Below are 12,075 nucleotides of genomic sequence, written 5' to 3'. Positions count from 1 at the left end.
AGCCGAACTTCCCGCTCGGACGGCCGGGGAGGCGGGGCAGGCTGACGGCCCGAGCGGCGCGGGGCCGCTCTCCACACCCAGGGTCATTTGCTCTTTTTTCCACCCCTTCGGTGGCTAATTTATTTTAGAACTGGGAAGGAGGCGGGGCCCGCGGCGCCGGGGGCCGAGCGAGCCCCGGGGAGCGGGAGGGGCGGGGCCAGGGGAGGGGGCGGGGCCAGAGGAAGGGGCGGGGCCCTGGCGTGGAGGTGGGGCACTGTGTGAGGGCGGGGCCCGAGCGTGGGGGCGGGGCAGGGAGGAGGGAGGCACCCCGGGGGAAAGGGGAGGGGAGCGCGGGCCCGCGAGGGAGGGCTCTGGGGGCGGGCGAGGGGAGGCGGGGGTGGGGGTCCTGCCTGCGGGGGGAGCCGGGGCCGCCCCTTGTCCGGCCACCCCCACTGCCCAGTCCCGCTCCCGGCCGCGGCGGCCGCAGCAAGCCGCAGCAGCAGCGGCCCCAGGATGGTGAGCGCCGCTGCCCCCCAGCCCCGGCTCGTCGCCCCCGGCCCGCGCCCCCGCCCCGACCCCTGGGCCGGACGCCCCCCCAGGCCGCGCACACTCACCTAGGACCCGGGCCGGTATGCCGAGGTACGGGTCGCGGGGCCAGGCCGCCCGGGGTCAGGGGGTGGTGACTATTGGATCGGGGTGTCCGGAGCTTTGTCCGCGGGCGCGGGACCGTGCTAGAGCCGACGAGGGAGGGCGGGGGTGAGGGTCGCGGGGTTCAACTAGGCGGAGGTCGGAGGGCGAGACGGGCTAGAGAGACCCGAGCGGGTGCTGGGGAGCCCGGGGTCACTTCCCGCGGAGGGGGAGGGGGGCGGGGGTCGCTGCCCGGCCGCCCGCGGGTCCCCGCTTCGCCCCCCCCTCTTAAGTGTCGGTCGAGGCGGTTCTGGGGAGTCTGCGGGGCTGTGCGTGTGTGTGTGCGCGCGCGCGTGTCTGTGTGTGGAGGGGGGTGTTGAGAGCCAGGATTTGCGGGTTCGGGTCTCGGGAGGTTCCTGGGGCCGGAGCCCCAGGGCCGGCCTGCAGGCCCCTCCCACTCCGTCAGGTCTTTGTCCAGCGGCCCCTGAGTGTGAGGGAGGGGTGGGGGCTGGGTTACAGGCCCGGAGATTCCCCAGCATCGCGACCGGGCAGTGACAGGAGACCACGTCGATCTCCGCACCCCCAGCCTGCCTGGCCTTCCATTCCGATTCTCCTCCGGACGGGGAGAGCAGAGCCCCCATCCCAAGAGTTAGGGTGTTACTCGGAGCGGCGCTTCCCTGGGCTGGTAGCTGCTAGGGAGACCCCCTAAGCTCCCCGTTCACCAGAGAACCCCTTAAACTTCCCCACTCCCAGTGCCCTCGCCGGGTCTGCGCAGATCCCCTTGTAGGAGCCTGCTCTGGATAGATCTCCGCAGTCTCCCGCGGGGATTGTGCACACAGTAGGTGCTCGGCACATGTGGGCCCCTGGGCTCCGGTGTCCCCGCGGGCGGAGGGCCTGCCGAGGGGTCTGCGCGGGGGCCGGGAGGGCGAGCGGCCTGGAGCCTGTGCCCCGCGGCGGCCTGGAGCGCAGGGGTGGGTGGACGGGTGGGTGGGCTGTTAAAGGGACGGTCACTAAATCAGGATTAGGCTGTGAGTCTGTCAGGCTGCCGGCCCTGTCTCCATGGATACCTAATTTGGAGGAGAATAGAGGACGGAAGAATGTTTGTGTTGTGGTCCGCCTGCCTTCAGCCCCAATCCCAGGGAAGAATTGGGGACCTGGTTGTAGCCCCACTATGGGGCTTAGAGTCTTGGGGTTTCTGGGCTCTTGAGACCCAGGGTCTTGGAATGGGCCGGTAGATGCTGCGGGTGAAAGACTCCAGCCTTGCAGAGGGAGTCCTGGACCTTTCTCCTGAGTCCAGTTCGACCCCCCCCCCCAGCATCTTTTGGGAATTGGCCTCCTTCCTGAGCCACTCAGGCCCGAAGCAGATGCCATTCTCTGCTCTGTCTTAGCAGCACCCCCCCCCACGCCCACCCCCGTCTTTCTTCCTCTCAAGGCTGGACAGGCTGGACAGCTCAGCTCTGCAGATGTGCAGCGAACCGGGAGCTGGGTGCTGGTCCGGGGTGGCCAGAAGAGCTGCGGGGGGCAGGGGGCGGGGCAGGGCTTCCTGGGGTGGGCGAGGAAAGGGGCGGGGTTTGCCGGCTTGGCGGTGCTGAACGGGGTGACAGGCCTCATAAATCCCTCTTTCCCATACTTAACACCATTTCATTTATTTCCCACTAGAATCCATTGGTGCTAGAATCAGCCAGAAGTGACCCTCGTGCAATGTTGTAATATCTTCTGGGGAAAGCCCTCTTAGGCCAAAGGGAAATTAGCTGCGGGGAGGTGGGGGGGAGTGTACGTGTGTGACAGAGAGAGAGGGGGGAGGGAGGAAGGGGGGAGAGAGAGAGAGAGAGAGAGAGAGAGAGAGAGAGAGAGAGAGAGAGAGAGAGAGATTGCCCCTGGTGAGCCCTAGATTGCTCTCAAGCTTCAGGGGGGTCCACTGTCTCTCCAGAAGAAGAAGGAGCTAAGAGACACAGGGGTGATTAGTTTGGTCTCTCATACCCTGCCTTGATTCTCAAGTCTCTGACTGACTGTGGGGTGGCCTGGGTCAACAGAGTGCCCTGCTTGGACAGTTCCTGTCCACAGCTGGAGGGAAGCAGGGGAGAGGGACCCAGATTGAAGTATGGTCTTCCAGAGTCCTCTCCTGCCTCCTTTCTGGTCATCCATGGCCACACATTTTATGGATCAAGAGTCCCCTCCCCTTCTCTGCCTGGGCCAGCTTTATTGCTGATATCTCAGGCCCTCCACGCAATTTCACGCCTCTCTGCCTTTGCTCCTGCTGTTCCCTCAGCCAAATGCCTTCCCCATTGTCCCTGTCTTGCACAACCTCCTCATTCTTCAGGGCCCAGCTCAGATGCCACATATCCCCAGAGTTGCTTCCCCCTCGGCTCTTGTCACTTGCCCCTCCCTCCACAGTCCCCCAGCTCTGCACCTGTGCTTCCCTTCTGCCTTTGTGGCAGAATCTAAAACTAGGTTTTGCCTCTGGGAGCCCCAAACTGGACATATACTTGCCCCCTGTTCCATGGGGCTTGGCCTTTGTGGGTGCCCTACAAATATGTGTTGTCTGAGAGAAAGGGTTTGGTAAAGGCCTTTAGCCTTGTGCTTTCAGACAAGTAGCTCTGCTCTTCTGAGTGGTGGAGACCTCTAAGTGGGTCTGCTCCTCCTCTTCCTTCTCCTCTACCTCCTCCTTCATTCCTTCATGATCCCCCCCCCCCCAAGACTAGGGAGGACTTTGCCCCTTCTCTTTCCTACAGACCAACATTCTTTCCCTGCCATTATCATCCTGTTAAACAGAGAGGCCAGTCAGAATCCATATGGATCACATTAACAATTGCTTATTATCTGGGCCAAGACATCCCCCCCCCCACTCCCCACTACCAGCGCCTACTGTGGCAGTTGCTGGACTCAGGAGCTCCCCTCTCCTCCCTTCACCATTGGTCAGCCCAAGAGGGCAGGGAAGAGAGGCTGTTTTCCCTCACCCTCCCTGAGTCTTCTAGCAGAACTGTGCCTCTTCTTAACTTTGGCAGCTAATGACTATCCTGTTTAACGAAGCAAGAGCCTGACTCAGTGGGATTCCAGGGCTGTGTCCCGAAGAGGGGAACACAAGGTTGGGTGCACTAACCTTGTAGTCTGTTGGCTGAGAGAAAACCTTCCCTACCAGTGGACTGACAAACCATCTGATGTACTGATGGCTTCCCTTTGAGTTGGCCCTGTTCTCTTCTGGGGGCTGTATGGTAATGAGGAGGACCTTGTCTGTACAAGGCTCCGTGGCTTTGGATCCCAAGGCTTTCCCTGCTGCAAAGGAAGCAAGAAATAGGACTGGGGTGTAACTCAATAGTGGAACATAGAAGGAGGCCTTGGGTTCAATCTCAATCATGGGGGTGGGGACAAGGAATGCAAGCCAATAATTCTAGGGCTGAAAGGGGCCTCTGGGGTAACCCATTTTGGGGTCATTGGGTTAGGTAGAGGCAAGCACAAGGTCATGGGTTTCATCAGCATGCATAGAGAAAGCAAAAAAGAAAAGTCCTGGATCCATTTATGTTCGTTAGTGCATAGATTTGGATTCAGGGCCTTGAGCATAGTTGACTTTCCTTCTCATGACTGGTGCTCAGCCATTTGAGCTGTATTTCCAGCCTGATTTTCTTTTCTTTTCCCTTCTTTTCTTTTCTCTCCCACAAACCCTCTCATCATAGTGCTTGAACTCAGGACTTGACTTGGGCACTGTCCCTGAGCTCTTTTGCTCAAGGCTAGTGCTCTATCACTTTGAGCCACAGCTGGAACTTCTGGTTTTGTTGTTAATTGGAGATAAGAGTCTCATGGACTTTCCTGCCCACACTGGCTTTGAACTGTGATCCTCAGCTCTCAGCCTCCTGAGTAGCTAGGATTATAGGCGTGAGCTACGAGCGCCTGACAATTTTTTTTTTTAAATTTACAGAGCCCTCAGAAACTTAAGGAAGTTAATTGTGTTAACCAATACCAGACCTTGCATTCTCCTAACTTAGAAAGTTCTTGGACTCTGAAGCCCATAGGTACTCTGGTCCCAGAAACTCAGTTTAGCTTCCTCTGAGGTGCTAAAGTCAGAGCTGCCCAGATCACTTGGCCTCTGCTCAGTGCTCATTCCATGGACTTAGTGGCAGGAGCCCCATGCCAGGGGTAGGAGATTGAGTCGCTTGTTTGGCCAACCTTCAAATGGAAAGTTTGTACTTCCTGGGTTGGGGTTGGGATGCCATCCCATCTCTAACTGTGTGGTTTGGAGTGAGGCTGTGCAGGGATTTTTTGTTCTCCAGGAGCAAAAACGAGTGGCAAGGTTCTGGGAAGGTGGATCCGTGGTAGAGTGCTTGCCTTGCATGTATGAGGCCCTGGCTTCAATTCCTCAGCACCACATTAGCAGAAAAAACAGGAAGTGGTGCTGTGGCTCAAGTGGTAGAGTTAGCCTTGAGCTGAATTGCTGAGGGACAGCACCCAGGCCCAGAGTTCAGGTCCCACAACCGACAAAAAACAAAAACAAACAAAAACAAAATGGGTGGCAAGAAAACTTTTTGAAGTATTTTCATAAAGATCTTGGCAGCTCAATTAATGCTTATATGGTTCTTAAAAACTCCCATCATCTCAAGGAATAGATAAGAATAAGCATCATAGTAAGGATTCAAAGAGACTGGTAGTGGGGAATCTGAGTTCTGGTTTTGAATGACTAGTTTTGTAGAAGAAACACAGGTCAAAATATTCAGGATTATCCAGGTTCTGGTAGCTCACACCTGTAATCCTTGCTATTCAGGAGGCTGATATCTGAAGATCGAGGTTCAAAGCCAGCCCAGGCAGGAAAGTCTGTGAGACTCTTATCTCCAATTAACCACCAGAAAACCAGAAGTGGCTCTGTGGCTCAGTGGTAGAGTGTTAGCCTTCAGTGGAAAAAGCTCAGGGACAGCGCCCAGGCCCTGAGTTCAAGCCCCATGACTAACCCCCCTCTTCCCTCCCCCCTCCCGCAAAAAAAAATTCAGGGCTCTGATTGTTGCAGTGACATTTCTCTGATTTGTGACGTCAAGGAAAGGGCTCAGCTAAACACCGATCATCTTTTTTGGTATTGGGTTGTGGAAAAATCAGACTTGTTTTAGAATTCACCTTGAGGCCTCGGGGTGGTGGGGAGTTCTCAGGAAGTGGGAGAATTGAGTTCATATCCCCAATCCCATTTTGGGATGACCCGTCTTGGTCCCCATTCTAGGGACAAAGTCTTGAGCTGCATCGACTGTGCCTGCGACAAATCAGGTGTGATCCTCAACAAATAACTGTAGAACCACCTCCCAGGATAGTGTTAGTCCCCGCTCATTCATGGATAACCTATTTAATTTACATAACAGACAGGAGAAAGAGAAGAGCATATGTGTGAAGGTCCTGCCCATGAAGGACAATGCCATCTTTGAAGCCAACTTCAAGGCCTGCTCCAAAGTAGAGTCAGGGTAGAGAGCAGGGCTCAAGAGATGGTCAAGAGGAGGGCTGGTTAGCTTGGGTGCCTGCAGGATTCTAGGAGGTAGAAGCATGCTCCCTCTGTCCCATGTCAGTGCCCAGACAGACTTACGCCTTCCTGTGTTCCGGTTCAATGCTGAGATTAATGAAGGATACAACAAAGAATCTATATTTCACTCTCAGCCCACCTATGCTGTGCACCTACCTCCCAGCCCTCATATTGCACAAGTCCCTGTCTCTACCTTTGCCAGGTTCCAGAGGTTGGGATCCTTGGCTTCCTGACATTCCCCCATTCCCATTGGACATCTTTGTATCAGGCCCTGAGGCTCTTGAGGCCCTGAGTTCAAATTTCAGGATGATGATGATGATGATGATGATGATGATGATGATGATGATGATGAATTGGATAAATGACTATTTGAATAAAATATCTAGGGCTTGACAGCCACAATTCATACTAGGTGCCTGTGGCAAAGTAGTATCAAACTGGAGATATTCACTTCCTGCCTAGGTGGAAAACTGAAGTTTTTTTTCTTTTTCTTTCTTTACTTTTTCCTTTCTTCCTTTCCCACCCCTTCTCCCTTCCTCCCCCCTCCCCCACCTGATACTGGGGTTTGAATTCAGGGCCTTGGCTTGCTAAGCTGGCACTCTATCACTTGAGTCACACTTCCAGTCTTGCTGTTTACTAGTTATTTTGGACATAGAGTCTAGGGAACTTTTCTGCCCAGGATGGCCTAAAACCACAATCCTCCAAACCACAGCCTCCTGAGCAGCCAGGATTACAGGCATGAGCCACTGGTGCCAGTTCTCCTATTTTTTTAAATTTGGTACTATTTTCAAGAAACTTAGAAGATGTTGGGGACCACCAAAGAAGGAGAGGAACGGGCTTTACCTTCAGTACCCCTGTATTCCTTGAATAGAAGCCACTAAGGGGATTTGAGCTGGGCAGACACCCTCAGAACTGTGGAATGTATATATACAAGACAGGTTGGCGTGTAGAAACTATGAGGGGGAGGGCCCAGATTTGCCTCCGTGGAGGCGTTGGGTTGTTATTGTGTGTGAGGAGAGGCTATGTCAGTTGGAATTAGCAGGAAACTGGGACAAGGGACACTGCTTGGGGCCAGTCCACCTGCGCCTCACTGCCCTGTTTGACCCCTGGATGCTGAAGAGTCTGAGGGAGGTGTCTGTTCCTTCCAGATCCGTGGGGAAAGAAAAGACCGCTTTAAGCTGTACCTTCTTCCCTCGTGTTATGCTGATCCATCTTCACCTAGCTGGCCTGTGTTGGGGCAGCTGGGCTCACTGGGGACTCTGATCTGCCAGTAGAAATTTCTTTTCCACCCAGCTCCTCACAGATAATGTTTCCTTAGTGGTCAGATGTCTTGGTCCATTTCCTGCTGCTGTCATATGCTGCAGACTGGGTCATTCATAAGTTAAGTTTATCTGGCCGGAGGTTAGTGAGGGAAGTTGGCGAGGACCCTCATCCTGGACAAATGTAGAAACTCACAGAAAGGAAGGCCAGACTCACCTTCTGGCCAGAGCTCACTTCAGGGTCAATGGCCCATTTTTGCTATAATGTCATTTGTTCATTCATTCATTTTCTTTATGTCATGCTGAGGTGGAACCTAGGGCCTTGCACATGCTAGGCAAGTACTCTGCACTGGGTTACATTCACAGTATAGCATTAATGCGTTTCTCTTCTATGCCCATCCTCGGGTTTGAACTTTGGGCTTGAGCACTAACCCTAAGCTTTTTTGCTCAAGGCTAGAGCTTTACCACTTGAGCTACATCTCTACATCTCCTTTTTTTTTTTTCCTGATTAATTGGAGATAAGAGTTTCATGAATTCCTTCCTGGGCTGGCTTCCAACCTTGATCCTTCGATCTCAGCCTCCTGAGTAGTTAGGATTACAGGTACGAATCACCAGAACTCAGTTGATGATCTGTTTTCTTAACTGCCAAGTAAGAATGACAGAGAAACATCTGGAATCAGCCATCCCGGATGGGTGGTCCTCAGTCCTCACCTGGTGACTTAGACAAGTGACCTGTGCCTTGGTTTACTCATCTGTCACATGGGAACGCTGGCCTGCTCTTGGGAGGGTTGAATGACTGGTTGAGTTCCCACCCAGATCAGGTCGACAGGGGAGTGGCTGTGGCTGTTTAGTCTTGCCTGGCCCCCTCCCCCTATTTTTCCTGCTCTCTTGGTCCCTGTGGCTCTGCAGGTGTGGGGGTTATCCCCTTGAGGACAGCCCTACCCACTCACACCTAGGTGGACCGGCCAGGCTGCATAGCTGAGTGACTCAGCTTAGCACCCCAGGGCTGGGGAGGGGTGGGCTGCCTAGGCCTGTTTCCTCACCTTTTTGTCCAGCCCCCTGCATTGGGGCGTGTCTCACATACCCCACCATAAAGGAGTGTATTTGGGGCCAGAAAAAATAGGATCACTTAGACTTTAAACTTAAGCCTTTTGGAGACCACTTTGTCACCCACATTGACTTGAGGCCTCCTGGACAGAGCCCTCTTTGGGCTCTGGGACTGACACCTGTGTCTCATGACAGCTGGGGATTTCCTGGATGCAACTGTTACTCCAATGTTTCTCATTCCTACTGGACACCCGGGTTATTTTATATATTGATCAAATGTTTTTAGGAACAGCCCACAGGTTTCCCACTTGTAAAAGTAGCCTAAGGCTCAGCTCTGGCTCAATCTCCCAAGTCCTAATAGGGTGACAGGTCCTGCCCCAGATGGCAGTGGTGTCCAACTGGGCAGAAGAAGAGGTGACAGTCTAAGTGCATGTGTTTGCACCCCACCTCAGCTCTGTGAGTCCCCCAATAGCCTGGCACAGGCCATGCTGCGGGTTTCTGATGAGGGTGAGGTGTGCCTGGGAGCTGGAGGCAAGCTGACTCCAGGCAGAGACAGCAAGCACAGGGTTCAATAGTGAGTCTTTGACCGCAATGGAAAAACACATCATTTTTTTAAAAGGTAAAATAGTAATTTAAAAAAATAGCTAGAGGCTAAGAGTGTGGCTCCATGATAGAGTTTGTGTTTAGCACGTGTCAAGCCTAGGACTCAATTCTGAGCAACCTCAACCCTGCCGCCCTACATAATTACAGCTGTCTTCTGTCCACTGGACACTGGTTGCAGGACCTCTATGGATACCAGCATCCAAGGATGTCCCTTACATGAAACAGTACTGAGACTGCATCGGTACAGATGAAACACTTTTACAAATGCTTTTCTTAAATATCTTTGATTTATGCATTGGCAGTTCCAGAGGACTATCTGCACTGTAACAAATTAATGGTTCTCATAAAATAAGTTTTCAACAGCCTAGTTTGTGGGCCCTGGTCTTTCTGGCTTTTTTTCTTTTCTTTTCTTTCTTTTTTTTTTTTTTTTTTAATCAAGGAAGATGTTGAGGGAGGGTAAGGACTAGTGAAGGACAGCAGCAAAGGATGCTGGGCCAGAAACTGCCCACTTGCTCACTTGTGCAGAGTGGTTCCCAGGCAGGGTTGGCTGAGCAGGGGCAGGATCTCAGAGCCCAGTTTCACAAATGCTATCAACCCTCAATGAGGTATTTAAGTGGCAAAACAGAAGTAACTGGGAGCAGAGTGCTGGTGGCTCACACCTGTAATCCTAGCTACTCAGGAGGCTGAGATCTGAGGACTGCAGTTCAAAGCAAGCCTGGCTAGGAAAGTCTGTGAGACTTTTATCTCCAATAAACCACTCAGAAAACCGGAAGTGGAGTTGTGGCTCAAGTTGTGGTTAGCCAGAATAGCTCAAGGACAGCACCTAGACCCTTGAATTCAAGTCCCAAGACGGACCAGGGGAAAGAAAAAGGAAGTAACTTGCTCCCGGCCCCAAAGAGGAAGTCAACAGTGGCTTCAGATTCAAAGTGACATAGGAGCGTGGGAGTGTCCCCACTGCAGAACATGGAGAGAAGGTGTTCTGGATTGATGGAGCAAAAGCCTGGCCATGTGAGAACACAGGAGGTCAGAGAGTACATTGATCTGGCTAGGAAGTGGGAACAGCAAAATCTGAGGCTGAGGTGGGAGGGAGAGACAGCTCTGGGGCCATGCTAAGAGGTTTCTGCCCTCTGTGGGTGGTGGGAAGTGGCGTTGGTGTTTTGGAAAGATGCATTTCTCTAGCAGCCAGGCAGGAGAAGGGATAGGAGGGCAGAGAGCAGAGGTGGTGAATTCAGAGGTGGGACTGGCTGTGGGGTGAGATATGTGGTATCACTCCAGAGCAAATGTCAGTGGAACTTAAGTGATCCCGTGGCATGGGCAGCTATGAGAGGTGGAGATATATGGAATCCAGAGTCCTAGCCTAGGTGGGCAGATAGATACTAGAAGGAGAAGGCAGAGAGGTTTCCTGGGGTATGTTGGGTCTGAGGTCTCAGTGGACCTCAGGGGACCTTACAAATTCTCATCTGAATTCCTAGGTGTCTCATTAAGATTCCAAAGGAGCTGAGCCCTGGTGGCTCACACTTGTAATCCTAGCTACTCAGGAGGCTGAGATCTGAGTGACAGGGCTGTGGGGCTGCTTCTCTATTAATGGAGGAGAAAGTGAGGATTGATGTCTCATGATACAGGTGTCAAGAGTCTGGCTGGGACAGCCTGGGAAAGCTGTACTTTGGAACTCAGACTGCATCTTCAGCAATGGTCAGCAGGTCAGAGAACTTACCCCAGTGGGATAGCCATCTTCTGGGTCCAGGAGGCAGATTATAAACTGTATTTGTCTCTGTGGAGACTATTTTTGGCCAGAGGGAGAACCCACAGCTTTCCTTGGCTGAAGTACTGTGGTAGCTTCTGAGGAGCCCAGTTAGTGCCTGCTCCATCCCAACTCTCTCATTGGTGCCCTCAGCTGACTGACATTGGGGACTGCTGCCCTCCAGACACTTGTCCTTTAACAATCAGAACTCATACGTTACAACAAATGGGTCTGAGAGGGAAGAAGGGCTGCTGCTTCCACATGGCGGCAAGCTTGCTAGAGAGGCTCCTGGGCTTCGGGGTTGGCCTTCAGACACCTGCCTTCACTCAGTCCACAGTGGGGGCCAGCTGTCCTGGGGGTGAAAACAGCCAGGGGGGAAGGGAAGGCACTGTGAATGGATTCATGCTGTAGTCCCTCTTCCCATGATGGAGAGCAGGCCCCCAGTCCTGTGGGAAGCAGAGTGAGGGTTGATACTGAGTCCCTTTCTGACTTGCCTCCAACTAGCTGCAACTAGAGCTTGAAGGCAGTGAGAAGAGCAGTGTGGCAGGGTGCACTCACTTTTTCCGGCCTCAGTAAACATGGGAAGGTTCCTTTGGGCCTATCTCCTGCAGCTGTGAGGCACTATGCAAATGAGCTGTCAGTCCTTCCAGAAGTGCTTGGCTGATCACCTGGAACTTCCCACAGCTACTATTTGGCTCAAGAGAGAAAGCGCGCTAACCAGAATAGTATTCTCTTGCTCAGAACTTAGGCAGGAGGCAAATTTGTGGGTGATAGCTAGGTTGATACATCTTCCTCCGCTGCCACAGGGAGAGGGCCTGGGTTAGAAGACCTGTGGCTTACTTGCCTCCATGGCGCCATGAGGCAGTCTGGGAGGACAGAGGAAGTGCATCCCTGGGCTGAAGGGTCCTGGGAGAGCAGGGCTGGGCTGTTAGGAAGAAGGGGGCAGGGAGAAGAGGAGGGCTTCTGAGCTGGAAAAGTGATTAGCAGCTTTGATGAGGTTGAAGTCAGGCGAGGTAGCCCCAGGGTGCAAAAGAGGGGGCTGTGGGGGAAAGAGCTGTGCTTCACAGAGGGTGGACAAAGGTGGCTGGGAGGCACCCACCCCTCCCCCTGCCCAGAGCAGCCTGATCACAGGAGGCACAGGCAGAGCTCTGACCCCTGGAGGGTGGGGGAGTAAGACTGGGTCTTGTGTAAAATGTTGGGAGTCCTTCCTCCAGCACTAGGCACCCCAGGATCTTCAAGAGTCCGGGAGAAGCTGGGTGCCTGTGGCTCATGCCTATAATCCTAGCTGCTCAGGAGGCTGAAGATCTGAGGATCATAGTTCTTATCTCCAA

At 53.5% G+C, this 12,075-nt stretch overlaps 1 protein-coding gene across 1 annotated transcript in view; it reads left to right on the top strand.

Annotated features, from left to right (window-relative positions):
- The first annotated feature begins 595 nt into the window (after positions 1–595).
- The window catches only part of Fignl2 (fidgetin like 2), a 28,028-nt gene continuing 16,548 nt past the window's right edge, over positions 596–12,075 (top strand). The window contains exon 1 of the mRNA XM_070035288.1: positions 596–618. The gene's annotated coding sequence lies outside the window, so the exon portion shown is untranslated. The remainder of the gene's footprint in view (positions 619–12,075) is intronic.

This window comes from Dipodomys merriami, unplaced genomic scaffold (genome assembly GCF_024711535.1).
Source record: "Dipodomys merriami isolate MVZ:Mamm:240054 unplaced genomic scaffold, mDipMer1.0.p SCAF_10, whole genome shotgun sequence".
Taxonomy (NCBI): Eukaryota; Metazoa; Chordata; class Mammalia; order Rodentia; family Heteromyidae; genus Dipodomys; species Dipodomys merriami.
Note: the sequence above shows the minus strand (reverse complement) of the source record. Positions and strands in the feature narration are given on the sequence as shown.